Genomic DNA, 21791 nt, shown 5'->3' on the forward strand with positions numbered 1-21791 from the left:
CATGCTCAGTATAGAAACTGGGGGGAGTTGGCTGGGGGGCAGCGATCGCTGCTCGGGAACTGTCTGGGTATCGGTCGTCAGGTGGTGAGCAATTGCATTGTGCATCACTTGGTTTGTGTATTATTATTACTATTATTAATATGTTGTTATTATTACCACTACTCTTTTACTTTATTTCAATTATTAAACCGTTCTTATTTCAAGCCAGGAGTGTTTCTCACTCTTACTCCTCCGATTCTCTCCCCCATCCCATCGGGGTAGGGGGAGTGAGTGAGTGGCTGCGTGGTGCTTAGTTACTTGCTGGGGTTAAACCACAACAAAAGCTTTTATTGGTGAAAATTCCTATGTATTTAAACTTTCAAAACAAATAAGGACCATCCATCCTTTTCCCCATATTACTTGGTAGCTCTTTGTCCTCTAATTAAAAAGTAACTAAAATGAATTTACAAGGCAAGTCCTGTTTGTTCACAAAAGCACAAAGCACTAGTATGACTATAGCATAATAATGTAATTAATAATAATATTATTAATTAATATTAATATGCAAGTGCACCTTTTTTTAAAACTTCTTTCAGTTGTATGGCATATGATTTTGCTGTGGAAGTTGCTCTTGCAACAGGCTTCTCCAAATCAGCAAATAGTATCCCTATACTTAGTACTCTCTGACCTGCCAGTAATACTTGCACTTTTTATTTAATGCTACTGCCAAGTATCAGATAAAATACAACATACTGTAATAGCAATAGAAATGTTTGGTTCTGTAATATCCACAGTGTTGGCATTCTTTGGTGTGTTCCCTGCTATTGGTCTACGTTGTTTTGAGAGGCAATTTAATCTCTCTGTGGTGGTCTCAGAGTAAGGATGTTGCCTAAATTTAAAGCCAGGGATCATTGAGGAGCACATCTGACAATTCGGTCTTGCCAATGGAATAGATTGATCAGGGAAAAATTACCCTGTATGCACCTTGTCATGAAGTTCATGGCACAAATTATCATGCGTCTCCCTCTCCAGAGGTACATCAGGATTTGTGTAACTAGGGAAGAATAGCAGTCTCAGTTTTCATAATCACAGGCAATATAGTAGAGCAAAGAAAGTAGAACTAAAAACATGGTATGTACCATTGCTCTGTGTGTCGCTCTGATGTGGACGATCATCCTTTCACATGGTTTTATCATTGTCAGGCATTGCCCAGTGTTAGTAGCCTGTGCAACAAGACACGTGTTGAAGACCTCACATGCCCAGGTAGTGACAGCTTTCACTCCAGGCTTTCCAGATCCCAAATCATTTTCTACTGACTGATTGCAGGGGGGGGGTTGCAAGTGGAACATGATAATTATCCATTTTACCATTCACAAAGCAGCCTGTGGAACTCAAATGTCTTTGAGATACGGTGAATATAACTGACAGTTATTGGAACTTATTTTTCTGCACCTGAAAGTTATGCAGTCATTATTGATTATTCCAGGTTTGCATTGCCGTCCAATCACTTGATGCTCATTTCACCATCCAAAATCCTCAGCGTTCAGGTGTCAAAAACTGAGCTGACAAAGCAAAAATTGCCATGTGGAAGAACAGATTATGGAAGTGCAACAGAGGAACCAGGATTGCAATCTGTGCAATATGGAAATTATGTGGTGGAGCACTAGCAACATTGCCTTAAAGCGCCTCCCTTTTTTAAAAGGTCCTGTTAGTTTCCCTTAGTGTGATACAAATGCTGTGAGAATATGCACAACTGCACTTAGCCATGTATCTTCTGCTGATACAACATCCTGCTTTAGGAAGTCCTCCCCATCAGCCTGCTGTGCACACATTTTTGTTGATGTACTGACAACTGTATGCCAGGACAAATGCTATGAACAGCAATTTCTAGTGGAGATGTCATTTTAGTAAGCGCTAGAATTCCAGCTAAAAGTTCTTATCTCTAAGCAGCATAAGCAGTGTGAATCCAGTCGTGAAATGAAAATACAGAATCATAGAATTGTTTAGGTTGGAAAAGACCAGTCCAACCATTAACCTAACATTACCAAGTCCACCACTAAACCAATTCAGGGTAGAGTAATAATTAATTTCATGTTTCCTGGCTTGGTGCCTGGAGTATTTCTTAATGAAAGTAAAACTAGGAATCATTAAGGTTGGAAGGGACCTCTAAGATCATCAATCCAATCATCAACCCAACACCACCATACCTACTAAACCATGTCCCGAAGTGCCATGTCTACCCATTTTTTGAACACCTCCAGGGATGGTTACTCCGCCACCTCTCTGGGCAGCCGGTTCCAACACTTGACTACTCTTTCCATGAAGAAATTTTTCCTAATATCCAATATAAACCTCCCCTGACACAGCTTGAGCCCATTCCTCTTGTCCTTTCGCTTGTTACTTAGGAGAAGAGACCAACACCCAAAGTAGGCAGGCATTTGTCTGGATTTTCTCTTAATGTTGTGTGGATCAAGAAATCTAGACTGCTTTCACTACAGTTATTAATGATTAAAATGAGATTCTTTATTTTGGACTAATTACAAACATAGGAGAACAAACATCTAAGAGGCTTTATGGCATAGCAACCCTGTAAAATATTGCATAAACTCTGTTAGTCTTCACGTATGATTTGTCTTAACAGCAGGTCATTTCTAGTTGTGTTAACTTTGTCTAGATATTGAAATCACTGACTTTTGTTGGCATGAGTAACTTCCAAAGATTTAAATTTGTTTTCTCTATGGGAGATACAAGGAGGAGGGGGAAATGAGCACAGAAACCTGCTGTAGTATATTTACTTGGGACAGAATAGTTTTTAAATTTTTATTCCAAAAGATGTGGTTAGAAACACAGACACACACACACAAAAAAAAAATTAAAGATTTTTCTGGCCATATACATTCCTCTACCAAACTTTGATTTGTTGTAAGAAAGAGTCAGTTACAAGAAAACTTGGAGGAGTAAGGTGGTTCTTTGTTTCCAGGAAGGAATTGTTGATGAAGGAGAAAATAGCCCAAGATGCATCTTCTTCCTCCTCTCTAAATAGCCTGCAATTGGTAGCAGACCTATGATTTAGTACCTAATTAGACTTAAGCAAGTATCTTAATCTTTGGACTGTGAAGTGCTCTTTGGAAGCTTTTCCCCTTTACAAAATGTAAAACCTGGTTCTTGGGCATCAGCTGCTGAAAAGAAATCTGAAATGTGTTTTAGATACTAAAAAATGGATTTCTAAACAAATTGGTGTAACAGTGACTGTAGCAGAAAACCTCAAATGGTGATACAAAACAAGATTATTAACTGTAAGCATCTGTTCGTTATCTGTAGGGAAGAAGGTAATGTTGTATTGGAGAATTCTTATGTGACCGATGTGTACAGCAGATTTCACGTTTACAGCCCTAAATCTTAAACTAATCAAATTATGTCCTGAACTCTGACTTGAAAGAGTAAGGACTTTAATTTTCTGCCTTTTGGTAAACAACTGTGAGGTTGTTGGGTTTTTTTGTTTGGTTGGGTTTTTTGGGGTTTTGGGGGGTTTTTCTGAGTGCTTCACATGGGTAGTGAGACTATACAGAAAAATAATGTCTTTGGCAGCATATGAGTAAATATGGAAAGGATATCAGATAGGTGCTAAGGATACAGCAGTGTGATTGAAGAGTGGGATCTGCCTGACCTAATTGTAACCTGGAGTGCCTGGCTGTAAAGGGTAAGGGAGGTTGGACACTGAAAATGGAAGATTGTCAGAAGGAAGAAGGTTTTCTTCCATAAACCTATTCCGTGTGGCAAGGCTTCCACTGTTGTCCCCAACAGCCTAGGTGCCTCTGTGAGGGGGGAGGGCATGGACAGATTTGAAATGAAGCACTGTAAGGGCTGAAGTTGGCAGAGGGATTGTAGCAGTTGCCCTCTTGATCGGCTCCAGAGCTGTAAATCCCGCCAGCTGTGGCTTCCTGCAGAGCACTCTCAGCAGGGCACACCTAGAGTGAGAACTGGACCTGCTCCAAGTTCGGTTTGTGCCAACTCTGAAAAACGAGCTGAGTGACATGCAGAGGGGGGATGCAGGGGCTCATGTTTGAATGCACAGCCTCCTAGTCACGCGTAACCATGAGGGTCAGGAGCGAGGCTATTGCCTGTCTACACGTGGGAGAAGATTCTTACCTGATATTGTTGATTTATTAATTTATTTATAAACTTGAGTTTAGTTTGATTCTTGTTCCTTCTGCACAGGTATGTTTCTGGAGGTTTGAAATACTCGGATTCGGTGCCTAGGAATTGGATGTGGTGCAATCTAATATTGTCAGATCTGGTAACTGAATCTCCTAGATTTCTGGATGGGAGTTCGAGTTGGCTCTGTTTATAATTGAGGAGGATGGATTGCTTGGGTTTTTGGGAAGGAACGGTGAGGTATTTGAGCTGGCTGTTTTTACTCCTAGCAGCCCTTGGCGGAAGGATTACTGACGTTATCTGTACACATTTATGTTGCAATGTGGTCCACAGTTGCGGTCTCCAGTTATGAACACCGAATGTCAAGCCACAACACGTGCTTGGGTTTATTTTGCTTGACTTACGCTCCTTGATGACCTTCCTGTAACCAAAGCAAAGGTGAAGTGTAGGGTCAGGAGAAAGAATGGGACTAAGGTACAGCTGGATCTTGCAGTGATTTGGGGTCAGGGCTTTGGAGTCTGGGAAAGTTTCAAAGTTCTCTGGCTGAGAAGTAGCTCTGCAGGGCTGGTTCCTGAATCACAGCCACAGCTACTGGTAGCATAGCCAGAAATTATTGTGATTTGTTGGCGTATAATAAAGCTGTGCCAGTAAAAAAAACACTGTTCAACTTATTTGTAGAAGGCCTGGGACAGGGGCTGGAAAGTGAAATGGCAAATCTTCCTTATCAGTTTATTTGAGCTAGTAAAGCAAATGCTATTCTGAAGAATTACCGAAGGAGCTTTTTAGACTGACTGGGCAACACCCTGCCCCCACCCTCGCCCCCCCGCAAGCAACTGAAATGTGGTGGAGATGAATGTAAAGTGTTGCGTGTGAGCTTAGTTTCACATATCAAATTATGAATCTGAGCTATTATCAACCATTATCTGAGCGGAATCAGACAGGAGTGAGATTCTAGGGTGATCATATTTCCATTTTTTTAAAAAAAATCAGCTCAAAGCTCAGTAACAGTCACAAAATCCAGTCTGTATTAGCAATTATTGTGAAAGGAATAGTGTGAAACGGAAAACAGTTATGCTGCTGCCTAAACTACTTTTTACCCACACTTTTTATTTTCTGTACAGTTCTGGGCCTCCTATTTAAAAAAAAAAAAAAGGTATATTAGAATGGGAAAAAGCTTAGAGAAGGGCAAACAAGATAAAGGTTTCTGTAGAAGGAAGGACAGGCTGAGCAGTCTGGGACTTTCTTAGGGTTATGATAGAGATCTACAAAATCCTGAATGGTAGGGAAAGAGTGGATTGACTGTTTTAAAGGCCAAATCACAGATATTTGTAAAAGCCAGAAAATAATGCTGAGCTGATTCTTTTGGGAGTATTTAGTCAGGTTAAAAAGAAAAGTTAAAAAAAAGCTGGGTGTGGTATATGGAAATTTTACTTGTTGGCTTAGAGCCAGGGCTAAAGGTGGCCACATGGATTAAAAACTTATCCCCCATGTTCAGAGGATAGCTGGTAGAGCTATAAAATTAAGTAATATGTATATTGTAAATGGCTGAAGGAAAATTAAGAAAATGGAAGGGAAACAAGACTGATAGTGAGCGTAACTAAGGCTGATAAGAAGGACTGAATTACTTTAGAATCAGAAAGAGTCTTAACAGATGTATTGGTCTAATGTGAGAGGGATGTGGTGAAATTAAGCGATGTAAAAAGACAGGAAAATTAAAAGATGTATCTGTTATATTATGTAATTGTATAATAGGAAGTCAATGAAATTATTTCCAGTAATAGGTACTCAAGGGGTTGCTCTTTAGTAGCTGCTAAATTTAGACATTTTTAAATTAGCATGCACAGATAATTAGTTTCAACAGGACTGTCCAATGAGCTTCCTGGATCACTAATGTTGATTTTTGATAAGCTTTGAAATACTGGAGAAAGAGCACAAAAATGGCTAATGTGCCAACATTCAAAGAGGGTAAAAGGCATGACCTGGATAATTACATGTCTGTCAGCTTGACATCACTTCTGGGCAAAATAATAAGGGACCTAATTAATAATGAATTAAAGAAGTGTTGTATAATTAGTGCCAATCAACATGAGTTATAGGAAAACGAGACCATGTCAAGCTGGCATGATATATTTTTGATGAAATTAGAAGTAGTGGTTGATAAAGCTAAAAGTGTTAATGTAATATCCTCTGATTTCTGTGAAGATTAGACTTAGTAGTAGTCCATGATACTTTGATTCAGAAATGAAGGTTGTGTAATCAACCAGCAACACTTCACATGTTTTACATGTATTAAAGAGTAGCTAATTCTTACGTGTGAAAATGTCAGTGTAAAATGAGGCTCATTGCTGAAAGGCTGCATGACTCTTGATGGCATCCTTTCTCAACCCTATTGTCCTGGTTTCGGCTGGGATAGAGTTAATTTTCTTCCTAGTAGCAGGCACAGTGCTGTGTTTTGGATTTAGTAGGAGAAGAATGTTGATAACACGCTGATGTTTTTAGTTGTTGCTAAGTACTGCTTGTGCTAGTCAAGGACTTTTCAGCTTCCCATGCTCTGCCAGGCACACAAGAAGCTGGGAGGGGGCACAGCCAGAATAGTTGATCCAAACTGACCAAAGGGCTATTCCATACCATATGATGTCATGCTCAGTATAGAAACTGGGGGGGGGTTGGCCGGGGAGCAGCGATCGCTGCTCGGGAACTGTCTGGGTATCGGTCAGCGGGTGGTGAGCAATTGCATTGTGCATCACTTGCTTTCTATATCATTATTTTTATTATTATTATATCGTTATTATTTTACTTTATTTTCTTTCAATTATTAAACTGTTCTTATCTCAACCCAGGAGTGTTTCTCACTCTTACTCCTCCGATTCTCTCCCCCATCCCATCGGGGTAGGGGGAGTGAGCGAGCAGCTGCGTGGTGCTTAGTTGCTGACTGGGGCTAAACCGCGACGACACCTATGGAGCTTAGCTTCTTATCAGTGTCCTAAAAAAACATGTAATAGCTACTGATGGTTTGCCGAGGATTGAAAGGTTGAAGCATTGTAAGTAAGGAAGAGGATTCAGTGGTGATACCGTTTGCTGCCGCTTACCCAGCCAAAGCTGGCACAAAGTTGAATGTGTTTCAGTGCAATGAACTGTACAGGAAAAACAAAATGCTGTCCATATTTATTGAAAAGAAAGTATTTCTGTGAAGTTATAACTGTAACAGCCTGAGCTGCTATTTACCCTGTGTGAGTAGCAGCCTTAATGACTTCAGGTAACAGGAAATGTGGACTATTACATTTGACTGGGAGAATGTGTTGATCATCAGATCGCTATGAGTTTCCAGTTCAATTCTGTGTCTTAACTTTTATGAACTTTGGAGGAATAGAGATGTATTGAGTAGGCATATCTTTCTGAGTTTGGCATGAGTGCATTTGTTACTTGAATACTGTGTCCGGTTTGAGGTCTACAGTTCATTAATTAACGTGGATAAATTAGAGACAGTTCAGAGAAAGCCATGGCACTAATTACAAGAGTAGAAAATGTGTTGTGTAGTGAAAGATCTAACAAGCTTCACCTTTTGCACTGCCTCATAAAAGAGGTTAAGGAATGACTTGATCAGGGTCTACCAGTACAAATGCAATGAACAAAGCCTTGGTAAATGGGCTCTTTAGTCTGGCTAAAAAGGATAAGATCTAGTGGTTGAAAGCTGTAGACAAGCAGATTCAGACCAGGGGAAAGGAGGCTTTACAGTGAGTGTGATTTACGAAGGATTGCAGTAGATTCTGCAGCACTGCTGACTATTTTTAAGGTTGGTATTTTCTAAAATGTCTATTAATTGAAACTAGGCTGGAATCTGGAAACCATTGTGGACTGTGTTATAAAGGTAATTAGATCATTGCAGAAAAAGACTAAACCTGAAATCCTGATGGTGATCATGGTGAGGAATTGTCATCATCTGCTTGGTGCCTAACAAAGCCAGAAAAACTAAAATAAAAGTCAGAGCTTTAGGACACTGGCAATTAGAGGACTTCACAGCTGTTCTTACTTTCTCAGTTAAGAGAACATATGTGAAATCTGCATTACTTTTTGGGATGAAAATTAAAAAGGATTGTTTCCATTCAAACTTAAGTCCCAGCTTCCAAAGGTTACCATAATTTTATTTTTGTCAGTATTGCTTTTGTGGTGCTCTTGATACTATACCAGATTCTGGAATGAAGAGGCTTGTACTTTTCTAAGCTTTGCTTACCTTCTTAAATGCCACTCTGGATTACAGCGGCTTCTCAGTTTTTCCATGGCTTTGATGAAGTAGCTAGCATTCAGCATCTTCTTATGTGTTGGATGATAGCAACTTCCTCAAGAACAGCCATGGAATACAGTGTTTACTGTTTTATCATAAAATGTCTGATATTTATGCCAATTAGCATAAATTAGAAGTCATCACACTGACATGTTTTGGGGGAGCCTAAGACGATATTAGGAGAACCTGTACATATCAGTGAAACATCTATCTTTATTAATGCTAAGAGCAACTGGAAGGATTTTTAAAGTATATTTTAAAAAACCAAACAAACCAATAATCCTTGATAGCGGCCTACATTAGAGAGATAAAAATACCAGAAATATTCAAAAGAGAGAAAATATTTAATAAATAATATCCTGTGATTGGAAAACATCTGATACATTTATGTTAAATGTTGGTGAAATATGTTCTATTCCAACAGTCAATGGAAAGGATGTTAGGCATATGCTCCCAGTAAAGACCTTTAGACTTGCAGGACTGGGTGACATTGAAAACAATTGGCTGATGAGCTTTCACTGTCACTGATATTGACAGATCTAACCTCCTGGAACACAGGTAAGCCTTCAGAAAACTCAAGAAAGCTAATATGGTAATATTTCTTTCTTATGTCTAGTCTAAATCTATTCTTCTTTAGTTTAAATCCATTATTCCTTGTTCTGTCACAACAGGCCTTGCTAAAAAGATTCTCCCCATCCTTCCTGTAGGCCCCCTTTAAGTACTGGAAGGCTGCAATAAGGTCTCCCCGCAGCCTTCCCTTCTCCAGGCTGAACAACCCCATCCCTGGAAACACTCAAGGTCAGGTTGGAGGGGGCTCTGAGCAGCCTGATCTGGTTAAAGCTGTCCCTGCTCACTGCAGGGGGGTTGGGCTGGATGACCTCTAAAGGTCCCTTCCAACCCAAAGCATTCTATGGTTCTATGATTCTGTGATATTTAAAGATGCTGTTGAAGGCAGCATCTTGTTGCTCATTCTTACTGTTTCCTGCTCCATTAGAGGAAAGAGTCATTAGTGTCTGGCATTTTACCTCCATATAGGCTTTTATATAGTGTATCCTATAACCTTTGTTTTCTTTTGCTAAGATGCACAGAATGAGTTTTTATTTTTTTTGTGACTCAACACTCAGTGATTTTTCAACACCTTAAAAATATGGTTAGCTACAGTGAATATAATAACTTAGCATGAAGTACGTTGCTGCTGCATACAGAAATAAAATAGCAGGGAGGGAATCCCCTTTGTATACAAGGGAACATATTCACCTTCTTGGATAGCATGGTGGTGGAAGCTTACGCAGACTTGGTTGTCTACTGTGCCCCCTAGATGCTCACTCATTGCAGTTCCTATGCTACAGATTTGTTCTGTATAACAGTCTTATTCCTGAATGTGTGACCTTGCACTTGATTGTATGAAATTTCATTGAGTTTAGATGTGCTCAGCTGAGTGGTTCAAATCACTTTGCAAGCAGTTCTAGCCCTGTCTCTTTTTTTTCTCCTCTGCAAATATTTGCATAATCATAGAATTATAGAATCGTTTAGGTTGGAAAAGACCCTTAAGATCATCCAGTCCAACCATTAACCTACACTACCAAGTCCACACTAAGCCAATCAAGGGTAGACTGGACTAAACCATGTCCCGAAGTGCCACATCTACCCGTTTTTTGAACACCTCCAGGGATGGTGACTCCACCACTTCTCTGGGCAGCCTGTTCCAATTCTTGACCACCCTTTCCATAAAGAAATTTTTCCTAATTTCCAACCTAAACCTCCCCTGGCGCAGCTTGAGCCCACTTCCTCTCGTCCTATCGCTAACTACTTGGGAGAAGAGATCAACACCCACCTCACTCCAACCTCCAGACATGGGTTTATATTTCTTTCTAATTCTGGATAACAGTTTTGCTTGGTGTCAGGCCTTGCCTAATGAGAAACACCCTTCTTTGACAAGGATTTCCTCATTTGGAACAACTTTTTGAAGTCTGCCACCTAGCTATTTCTGATTTCACCTAATGATAGAAATATAGCAAGAGTGTAAGACTTTTCCGAATGTACTCAAAACATTTACTTGCCTTACATATTTTACAATATGGATTTTTCCTTGTGTCCTCTGTTCTTTGTTTTGATTAATTTATGTAGAACATATTCTGTATTCCCTATTTTTTACTGGTTTTGGTTTGGTTTTTTTTTTCTGTGATTGTTTTCTTTGCAATTATTGGGATGTGTGTTTTGGGGAGGGAATACCCAAACCAGGATTTATTTATTTATTTTTTAATTCATGACAAGTGAAACCCCGCATTTTCCAGCTTGTGACTGAGTTTTTCAGTTCTCAAGTTCTATCTAAATACTTGAAAAATATGTTGTAAATTATTTTGGGAAGAAGTCCCGTTCCATTAAGAATTTTTTTCAACCTCTCCCTGGTACTTTAAGAGGGCTTATAAATGTTCTTATGAACTCTGTAACTTACTGTATTGCTACTGGAACAGGAAAAAAAAATACTTGGAAATAAAATGTGTGAATCAAGAAACCTGGTCAGCTGTGCTGTACCCATTCAAGTCAAAGAGGAAGAAGCATGTCAAACCTGCTGTCTTGAAATTGCCTATGCTTCATCCAGGGTCAGAATTATTAATAGCCTGACTTCTGATGACCTATGTGGTCATAATCTATGAAATGTTTTCTTCTCATTTCAAAAAGGAAACAAACCTTCATGCTTAATGCTCAAATTAATGTGTTGCTAAAACAGGCCATCTTATTAGCCTGTGACATTTTCTCGGCAGGTAGCTGATTGGTATTTTAAGGAATTTCCATTTTGTTCTCCTATTTATTCATTTTTTTATACCATCCTCTTTTTTTATTTTTTCACATAACCTGATAAAAATCAGTATATTTGGAAGCTGAGAAGAAGCTCATACTGTAAATCTAGTATGATCTGAATACTACTGTTTTCTACACCTCTGTAAAAAGTATTTCACAGGCTCCATCTGCTTGCTTACCTCCCTTTGGGCCGTTTCCTACAATTATGTGTATGCGGGTAATACGTAAAGCTTTACCTTCCACCTCTCAAATTTATGCTGAATAACCCGGGGCTTTGCTGGTGCCTGAGAGCTGGCGAGGGGTGCCCCCGCTCTGGGTGAGCGAGCGGCGCGTTGGTTCGGGCCTCACCCCTTCACCCCCACGGAGGTGAGGCCTGGCCGAAACCAGCCCCCCTGCGCGACCGCCGAGGGCTGCGCTAGGCCGCGCCTTCTCGGGCGCTAAGGAGCCTAGGCCATCTCTTATCGGGAGCTAGACTAGACAAAACTAAAACCGCTGCACCGGCACGCACACCAAAGGGGAAGGCAGACTACAAGTCGATCACTCTAGACTATGAAAAATTCGCAGCCCCCCTGAGCCCGCTGAGCTCTCCTGTAGGGCTGCAGGCCGCACGGCGGTGGTCTCCCCCCTCAGCAGGGACCCCTCTCAAGGTTACTCCTCGAGGCTGAGACACCCCTGACCCGGCATCTGACATCTAGAACAAGGTAAGCCGTATTTTACGTTAGGCCTAAAAGTATATTGTATGCTAGTGACATTTATATGTATCTGGCTGTAGCTTCATTATTTGAAGTGTAGCAAGTAGTAGAGTGACTGCTGTCTAAATGACTAACATTCAATTAGTGCTTAATCACCATTTGATTGCCATTTGATTTTCATTCAATCATCAATTAATTACCATTTGATTACTGTTTGATCATTAATAAAACCCTTTGAGTTAACCCCATAATGATGACTTCTCTTAATAATTCACCCGCGACAGAGCTCCATAAGCAAATTAATGCTAAATGAAGTGGGAACCTATGTCCACAGTCAAGTGAAACTGTGGGAATACATGTTGTGTAGAAATATTTTAGTCTGAAGCTTTTATGGGTTTTGGTGTTGATAGACTAGTTAAGGTTCTGTACATCAACCTCGGAAGAAATAACCTGTTCTATGAATAATATTTGTGGAGATGGGGGAAAAAAAAAAAGAACATGCATTGTAGGAAATGCCTGTTTTATTTCATTTTACTCCCTATTGTCCATAGATTATTCTGCTCGCCAGACTAGGTCTGGTTTGGTGGACGGTCCAGGGATCATCTAATGTAAGACAAACAATGTAAAGAAGCGTGAACTGGGATCCTAAACCATTTCACATCTAGTGGAGTGTCATAGTCTCTTAAGCTAGCATCTGCTTTCCTCCTGCATGGTTTCTTTCTGAGTGCATGAATTTCTGCTGAGTTGGTTGGATGATGGCAAAATGTTAGCAGAAGGATGGATATGGCTGCTTTCTTACAGGAAGAGTACTTTGTTGTATAGGGTGTGCTTAGTAACACAAGGGCTGACAGTGCAGGCTTTCAAGTCATGAGGACAGGCATCAGAGCTTTGGTCCCTTGGCAAATATTCTAACAACTTTACTATTATTCCAGTTAGTCTAATGACAACTGAGGTAGTAACACAAGCGGTGTTTTTTGGACTCTGAAACCAGACATGCACATCCCTTTTTTTTTAAATCCCCCCTCCCCTTTTTTTCTGTCTGTAGCTCTAACAATTTAGCTCACTGGTTGTTGTCAGGCCAAGTTTACAAGTTGATATGTTCATCTTTTGCATCTTTTGCTATATAGGAAATATTAGCACTATGATTTCTGGTCTTGAAGCTGGGCATGTGATTTCTGTGTGCTGTAATTCTTTAATTGCCATGTTTCTCTGTATCCTGGCCTAGTTTTCCAGATAAGGTGTTATGTTAAAAAAGTATAGAATAATCTTCCTTTCCTCCTTTCCTTTATGACTACTTGATATCATTTAAAAGGCGGAGCTGGAATGTATGCAACAAAACCAAACTGGTCTGTATAAGAGTATAAGCTTAGATTATTTTTTTTTTTATCCCTACTTTTTACTTTCTGTACTGTCTTCACTGAGTCATATTCATTGCAAGAGGCTTTCACTATATCGATATTTGTAAAAATATTTTACAAATGTCCATATATATGGATAGCATTCCATGTTGGTAAATCTTAACTTAGTTACAAAGCAAGCATGATGCAGTAGTTTCTTCATTATGAAAGGTAGGGGGAAACAGCCTTATGTCATTCAAATGTATGTGTGTATTAGGCAGTTGGAAAAAGTTGGGGGGGATGGGACCAAACCCACAATGGCTTAATACTTTTTTTTTTTGGTGGCTTGCCAGGTGTCCTGGTTTCGGCTGGGATAGAGTTAATTTTCTTCCTAGTAGCAGGCACAGTGCTGTGTTTTGGATTTAATAGGAGAAGAATGTTGATAACACGCTGATGTTTTTAGTTGTTGCTGAGTACTGCTTATGCTAGTCAAGGACTTTTCAGCTTCCCATGCTCTGCGAGGTACACAAGAAACTGGGAGGGGGCACAGCCAGGACTGCTGACCCAAACTGACCCAAGGACTATTCCATGCCATATGACGTCATGCTCAGTATATAAACTGGGGGGGGTTGGCCCGGGAGCAGCGATTGCTGCTCGGGAACTGTCTGGGTATCGGTCGGTGGGTGGTGAGCAATTGCAGTGTGCATCACTTGCTTTCTATATCATTATTTTTATTATTATTATATCGTTATTATTTTACTTTATTTTCTTTCAATTATTAAACTGTTCTTATCTCAACCCAGGAGTGTTTCTCACTCTTACTCCTCCGATTCTCTCCCCCATCCCATCGGGGTAGGGGGAGTGAGCGAGCAGCTGCGTGGTGCTTAGTTGCTGGCTGGGGCTAAACCACGACACCAGGGGAGCCAAGGAAAGTCACATTGTCAGCTCATCACTCTGAACCCCATGGTACTATCTGAAGTGCTTCATGTATCATTCATTACAGCAGGTAGAGGAACAGTGAAATGTGGTTCACTTTAGCAGTAAACTCCTTTAGGACTGTTTGGTTAAGTGACTTAATGGCTTATTCTTAATGTTCTTTTCTTTTATCTTGAGACCTCATAACTCAAAATGACCAAAAATAATTCAAATTCTTCTTGGCAGCAGGTCACCTGTGAAATATTTTCTGTCCAACTTTATTACTTTTGAATACAAAGTGCCAAGAAAAATCTGTGTGTGTGCATGTCTGGGTGTATGAAAGACTATACAGATTTATACACCTTCTGTGTATATCTATGGCTCCTACATATCTTCTGTATACTTCTGTGGCTTTTTACAATGGCAACAAAGAAAAAGTATTTTAAGTCATATAATCTGTACCTCATTACAATCTGCTCTATCTTAAAAGCACTTAAGTTTTGACATAAAGCACTAAGTGACATAAAAGCAGAAACAAAGGAGAATTAGAGGCAGTGGGACTTCCTGGGATAGGGAAGGTAGTAGTGAAGAAACAGATGAGAGCTCCTGAGTATTTGGGGAAAAGAGGGGAATCCAGAGGCAACAAACTTTGGTCTAAATTTTTGTCTAATTTTTTTTCCTAATACAGAAAATATCTTTGCATGTTACATGGAGGAATTTTTTAAAAACATTGAATGCCAGGTACAAATAGAAAAGATTGGAAACTCTATTTGAAAATAAAATGCCTCAGAACAGCCTAGAAGGATAATTGTATTCATTCTCCATACATCTTTTAAATTACATTATCAGAAAAGATAAATGAACAATCAAAATGAAAATTTTATGTAAATAGAATTTGCCCAGAAAAAATCCTTGCTTAGGTAAATTGCAGTTATGTGCAGATACAGAAAAAGTGGCAAGTTCAAGGGTAGTGGTGTCCTGGGCTGTGGCCAAAGAAATCAGAGTTAATAGTCCCTCTCTGTAAGACTGGTATAACTATATGTAGACCAAAACAGATTGAATATAAGTCTGACAAAACAAAGTGAATCCAGGCAGAACATAGCAAATATCTGTTAGGTAACTCTTTTCTAGCTTTTGGGTTTTAATTAGCCAAGCAAAATAAAACCTATTTATTAGCATTTTGTGGTCTACCTATTAAGAGCAGTGAATGGGAGGGGTGTACCAGGCAGCTGCTAGAGGCAGAGCAGGAGGTACTGCTTTCTCAAATCTGACCCAGAGCCTGACCCTAAGACTGCTGTTCTCCTTTTGTACGGCTCTCCCTTAAGACACAAACCATCCTCAAACAACACAAAAGGAAGCATCTTACTTACATTTTAAAAAAGCACCAAAACAAAAATGTAGTCGATAAGAGGAAGTCAAGTTAGTTAAGCAGGCCTTTCCCCTCGTGAAGCCGTGCTGGCGCTGAGCAGTGCCTGCGTTGTCTCTCACGTGGTTTTCGATAGCTCCCAGAATGACCTTCTCCATGGTTTTGCCTGGCACTGAAGTGAGACCGACAGGCGTGTAGTTACCAGGGTCTTCCTTCTTACCCTTCTTGAAAGTTGGGAGCGCGTTTGCCAGCTTCCAGTCCACCGGGACCTCTCCGGACTCGCAAGGCCGTTGAAAACCAATGGAGAGAGGTCCCGCGAGAAGAGCGGCCAGCTCTTTCAGGACCCTGGGCCGAATGCCATGGGGCCCCATAGACTTAGGTGCATCCAGCTGGAGCAGCGAGCGTCAGAAAGGTCAGAGTCGGCTGGGAGTTCATCATCCATCTGCCCAGCGACAGTCTTCCGACACAGGGCTCCGGGCTCCCGGGGCCCATCATCACTGTTAAAGCCAGAGGCAAAGGCAGCGTTACCCGTCTCTGCTCTCTCTACGCCCCGACTGGTGAGGTGACCGACCTCAGCAAGCAATGGACCAGTGTTCTCTCTCATGCTCGCGTCGCTGGTAACACATTTGAAAAAGCCCTTTCTGTCGTCCTTCACGGTACTGGGCAGCTTGAACTCTAATGGAGCCTTGGCTGCACGACTTTTCTCCCTGCCGTGGCGAACTGCGTCCGTGTAGTCCTGCCGTGTCGCCTGTCCTTGCTTCCAATGTCCGTAGGCTTTCCTTTTGGGCCTAAGTTCTAGGAGAAGATCCCTGCGCAGCCAGGCCGGCCTTCTGCCCCGCTTGCTTGACTTCCCGCACCAAATTTGGAATTGCCTGCTCCTGCGCTCTTAAGAGACGGCCCTTCAAAAGTGACCAGCATTCATGGACGCCAGCGCCTGCAAAAGCAGATTCCCAGGGGACGAACTCACAAACTAGTTCCTGCAGCAGCCAGGCCACAGCCTGCTCTTGCCGTGTCCAGGGTCCAGGTTTTGCTGGCAGTTTTCCCCCTGTCGCCAGCGACTTGAAACTCTGCTCAACAACTGAAGCCTACCGTTGAGGTCTCGTAAGAGTTTAACGTCTTTGGAAACAAGAAATTCGTAGGCTTCAATGGCTTTTCTGGTGATAGTTGTGCTCCATTTAAAAATCTATTGTCCAATTGGTGATGTTACAGCCCAAAAAAACCCAGAACGTAAGGCGCCGCCAGAGCACAGAGGTGGGCATGGGCAGGGAAAGTTTCCAGAGCGAGCCTCCTGCTCCAAGGCAGGGAGCAGGAGGGGCCGCAGGAGTGCAGGTGGCAAAGTGCCAAACAGGAGAGGACGAAAGCATTTTTATTCTTTTGTTGTTGTTTATTGCCCGCTCCTGAAGGTGCGGGGGCTGAGCCGCGGGTAGGGGTGCGGCCGGGCGCTCCTGCGACGCCGTTGGTGCCGTCTCACACAAAGGAGCCCGGGTGGCTGGGGTGCCGGCAGGTGATGATCCCTGTGGCAGGTGGACCCAGTGCCATCGACGATTCTTCTCGATGGTGGATCCACCTCCATGGGCTCCACGTCGTCCTGCGGCGGGCTGTGCCTCACGCACAGGAGCCCGGCTGGCTGGGGTGCCGGCAGGTGATGATCCCTGTGGCAGGTGGACCCAGTGCCATCGACGATTCTTCTCGACGGTGGATCCACCTCCATGGGCTCCACGTCGTCCTGCGGCGGGCTGTCACGGCTGCGCCTCGCAGCGTGCCTCAGCAGGTAGACACGCCAGGGCCCTGTGCTGTTGCCCTGTGTGCCCACAGCTGCGCGCTGGACGGCGTCGTTGGCGTGAGCGTGGGCCATTGCTCTCAGGGCGCGAGGGGTGATGTAGCTCCTCCTCCTCCTCGTCCTCCGCTGATTGCCCATCCTCAGGCTCCTGGGAGGAGCCTTCCTCCTGGGCGGTCGCGGGAAGCGTGCCTGTGCCGTCCCACGCGAAGGTGGGCAGGCAGCCGCCTCGCTGCTCTGGGCGCTCCCTGGCAGGCAGGCACGCCTGGGCTCCACGGCGTTCCCTGGTGGGCCTAGAGCCAGGCTCTGCAGGGCGCCGATCAGAGGAGCGAGGTCGATGGCGCTCACGGCACGGGGGGTGATGTTGTTGTTGTTGTTGTTGTTCCTCCTCCTCCTCCTCCTCCTCCCTCCCCTGCGCTGCCTCTGCTTCCTCCTCCTGCGAGGTGCCTTCGTCCTCCACGGTGGCGGGGAGCAGCTCGGTGGCGTCCCGCGCCAAGGTGGGCAGTCGTCCGCCTTGCCGCTCCAGCTCCTCTTCCTTCCAAGCATGCTTGGCATGCGAGGGCCCGGAAGCTGGGCGAAGTGTGGGCCAGCTGCAGGGGCGCCTGCTTTTATAGGCCCCGGGCAGTGAGGTAGCTAGTGACGTGAGGAGGCCGTTGTTACGTCATTGTGACGTCGTTTGTGCCTGCCGCTGATGCACGCGTGCGGCCAAAGCTGGGCGGGTTTGGGCGTGGGGGGCCTGTGGCCTGAAAGCTGCCGAAATGTGGGAGAAGGAGGAGGGCCGTGGGGGCTGAGGGCCCCTTTCGTGGGGCTTGCTCCCGCCTGCCCTGTTGCTTGCTCGTGAGAAAGGCTGCCCCTGGGGCAGAGGGACCGCCCTCCAGCTCCTCCAGCTCCTCCTGAGCCCTGGGCTCCAGCCCCCTCCTCATCCTGTGCCCGGGGTCCCCTCGACGAGACGGTGGCAAGCGTGTTGCAGGGGGGTCGGGGCTCCTCAGTGACCCCCCACCGACCCGGCGCCCTGCAAGGTGCACAGTCCTCCGCGCTCGACAGTGGCTGAGAGGGGGCAAAGCACCCAGACATGCCGCCGGCGGGAGAGGGACGCCCAGCCGGCCTGCGCAAGGCCTGCCAGCACGCCATAAAGGAGTCGTCGATTGCCAAGCGTGGCGTGAGGCCTTCTTTCCTGCGGCCCGGCCCTGGCCCTGGAGCGTGGAGAGGTGCCACCTCTTGTGCACGGAGCCCCGAGGGAGAGGGGAGGGGAGGGCCTGTCCCTTCGGCTCCTGCCTCCAGACCATTTATAAAAGCATGAAAGAGCACTGGCCCTAGAAATGAGCCCCGGGGAACTCCACTGGTGACTGGCCGCCAGGCTGATGTAACCCCCTTTACCCTAAGCCCTGTGAGCCCCACCCGCCAGCCAATTGTTCAGCTAACGTGCTATGGACTTGTCTAGCTGTAGGCTGGACATTTTGTCCAGAAGGACGCTGTGGGAGACAGTAGCAACAGCTTTGCTAAACTCCAAAGAAATGCCGCGTCTGCTGGCTTCCCTTGGTCAAGTAGGTGGGTGACCTTGCCGTAAGAGGAAGTCAAGTTAGTTAAGCAGGCCTTTCCCCTCGTGAAGCCGTGCTGGCGCTGAGCAGTGCCTGCGTTGTCTCTCACGTGGTTTTCGATAGCTCCCAGAATGACCTTCTCCATGGTTTTGCCTGGCACTGAAGTGAGACCGACAGGCGTGTAGTTACCAGGGTCTTCCTTCTTACCCTTCTTGAAAGTTGGGAGCGCGTTTGCCAGCTTCCAGTCCACCGGGACCTCTCCGGACTCGCAAGGCCGTTGAAAACCAATGGAGAGAGGTCCCGCGAGAAGAGCGGCCAGCTCTTTCAGGACCCTGGGCCGAATGCCATGGGGCCCCATAGACTTAGGTGCATCCAGCTGGAGCAGCGAGCGTCAGAAAGGTCAGAGTCGGCTGGGAGTTCATCATCCATCTGCCCAGCGACAGTCTTCCGACACAGGGCTCCGGGCTCCCGGGGCCCATCATCACTGTTAAAGCCAGAGGCAAAGGCAGCGTTACCCGTCTCTGCTCTCTCTACGCCCCGACTGGTGAGGTGACCGACCTCAGCAAGCAATGGACCAGTGTTCTCTCTCATGCTCGCGTCGCTGGTAACACATTTGAAAAAGCCCTTTCTGTCGTCCTTCACGGTACTGGGCAGCTTGAACTCTAATGGAGCCTTGGCTGCACGACTTTTCTCCCTGCCGTGGCGAACTGCGTCCGTGTAGTCCTGCCGTGTCGCCTGTCCTTGCTTCCAATGTCCGTAGGCTTTCCTTTTGGGCCTAAGTTCTAGGAGAAGATCCCTGCGCAGCCAGGCCGGCCTTCTGCCCCGCTTGCTTGACTTCCCGCACCAAATTTGGAATTGCCTGCTCCTGCGCTCTTAAGAGACGGCCCTTCAAAAGTGACCAGCATTCATGGACGCCAGCGCCTGCAAAAGCAGATTCCCAGGGGACGAACTCACAAACTAGTTCCTGCAGCAGCCAGGCCAAAGCCTGCTCTTGCCGTGTCCAGGGTCCAGGTTTTGCTGGCAGTTTTCCCCCTGTCGCCAGCGACTTGAAACTCTGCTCAACAACTGAAGCCTACCGTTGAGGTCTCGTAAGAGTTTAACGTCTTTGGAAACAAGAAATTCGTAGGCTTCAATGGCTTTTCTGGTGATAGTTGTGCTCCATTTAAAAATCTGTTGTCCAATTGGTGATGTTACAGCCCAAAAAAACCCAGAACGTAAGGCGCCGCCAGAGCACAGAGGTGGGCATGGGCAGGGAAAGTTTCCAGAGCGAGCCTCCTGCTCCAAGGCAGGGAGCAGGAGGGGCCGCAGGAGTGCAGGTGGCAAAGTGCCAAACAGGAGAGGACGAAAGCATTTTTATTCTTTTGTTGTTGTTTATTGCCCGCTCCTGAAGGTGCGGGGGCTGAGCCGCGGGTAGGGGTGCGGCCGGGCGCTCCTGCGACGCCGTTGGTGCCGTCTCACACAAAGGAGCCCGGGTGGCTGGGGTGCCGGCAGGTGATGATCCCTGTGGCAGGTGGACCCAGTGCCATCGACGATTCTTCTCGACGGTGGATCCACCTCCATGGGCTCCACGTCGTCCTGCGGCGGGCTGTGCCTCACGCACAGGAGCCCGGCTGGCTGGGGTGCCGGCAGGTGATGATCCCTGTGGCAGGTGGACCCAGTGCCATCGACGATTCTTCTCGACGGTGGATCCACCTCCATGGGCTCCACGTCGTCCTGCGGCGGGCTGTCACGGCTGCGCCTCGCAGCGTGCCTCAGCAGGTAGACACGCCAGGGCCCTGTGCTGTTGCCCTGTGTGCCCACAGCTGCGCGCTGGACGGCGTCGTTGGCGTGAGCGTGGGCCATTGCTCTCAGGGCGCGAGGGGTGATGTAGCTGCTCCTCCTCCTCGTCCTCCGCTGATTGCCCATCCTCAGGCTCCTGGGAGGAGCCTTCCTCCTGGGCGGTCGCGGGAAGCGTGCCTGTGCCGTCCCACGCGAAGGTGGGCAGGCAGCCGCCTCGCTGCTCTGGGCGCTCCCTGGCAGGCAGGCACGCCTGGGCTCCACGGCGTTCCCTGGTGGGCCTAGAGCCAGGCTCTGCAGGGCGCCGATCAGAGGAGCGAGGTCGATGGCGCTCACGGCACGGGGGGTGATGTTGTTGTTGTTGTTGTTGTTCCTCCTCCTCCTCCTCCTCCCTCCCCTGCGCTGCCTCTGCTTCCTCCTCCTGGGAGGTGCCTTCGTCCTCCACGGTGGCGGGGAGCAGCTCGGTGGCGTCCCGCGCCAAGGTGGGCAGTCGTCCGCCTTGCCGCTCCAGCTCCTCTTCCTTCCAAGCATGCTTGGCATGCGAGGGCCCGGAAGCTGGGCGAAGTGTGGGCCAGCTGCAGGGGCGCCTGCTTTTATAGGCCCCGGGCAGTGAGGTAGCTAGTGACGTGAGGAGGCCGTTGTTACGTCATTGTGACGTCGTTTGTGCCTGCCGCTGATGCACGCGTGCGGCCAAAGCTGGGCGGGTTTGGGCGTGGGGGGCCTGTGGCCTGAAAGCTGCCGAAATGTGGGAGAAGGAGGAGGGCCGTGGGGGCTGAGGGCCCCTTTCGTGGGGCTTGCTCCCGCCTGCCCTGTTGCTTGCTCGTGAGAAAGGCTGCCCCTGGGGCAGAGGGACCGCCCTCCAGCTCCTCCAGCTCCTCCTGAGCCCTGGGCTCCAGCCCCCTCCTCATCCTGTGCCCGGGGTCCCCTCGACGAGACGGTGGCAAGCGTGTTGCAGGGGGGTCGGGGCTCCTCAGTGACCCCCCACCGACCCGGCGCCCTGCAAGGTGCACAGTCCTCCGCGCTCGACAGTGGCTGAGAGGGGGCAAAGCACCCAGACATGCCGCCGGCGGGAGAGGGACGCCCAGCCGGCCTGCGCAAGGCCTGCCAGCACGCCATAAAGGAGTCGTCGATTGCCAAGCGTGGCGTGAGGCCTTCTTTCCTGCGGCCCGGCC

Source organism: Pelecanus crispus, chromosome 2 (genome assembly GCF_030463565.1).
Source record: "Pelecanus crispus isolate bPelCri1 chromosome 2, bPelCri1.pri, whole genome shotgun sequence".
NCBI classification, from domain to species: domain Eukaryota; kingdom Metazoa; phylum Chordata; class Aves; order Pelecaniformes; family Pelecanidae; genus Pelecanus; species Pelecanus crispus.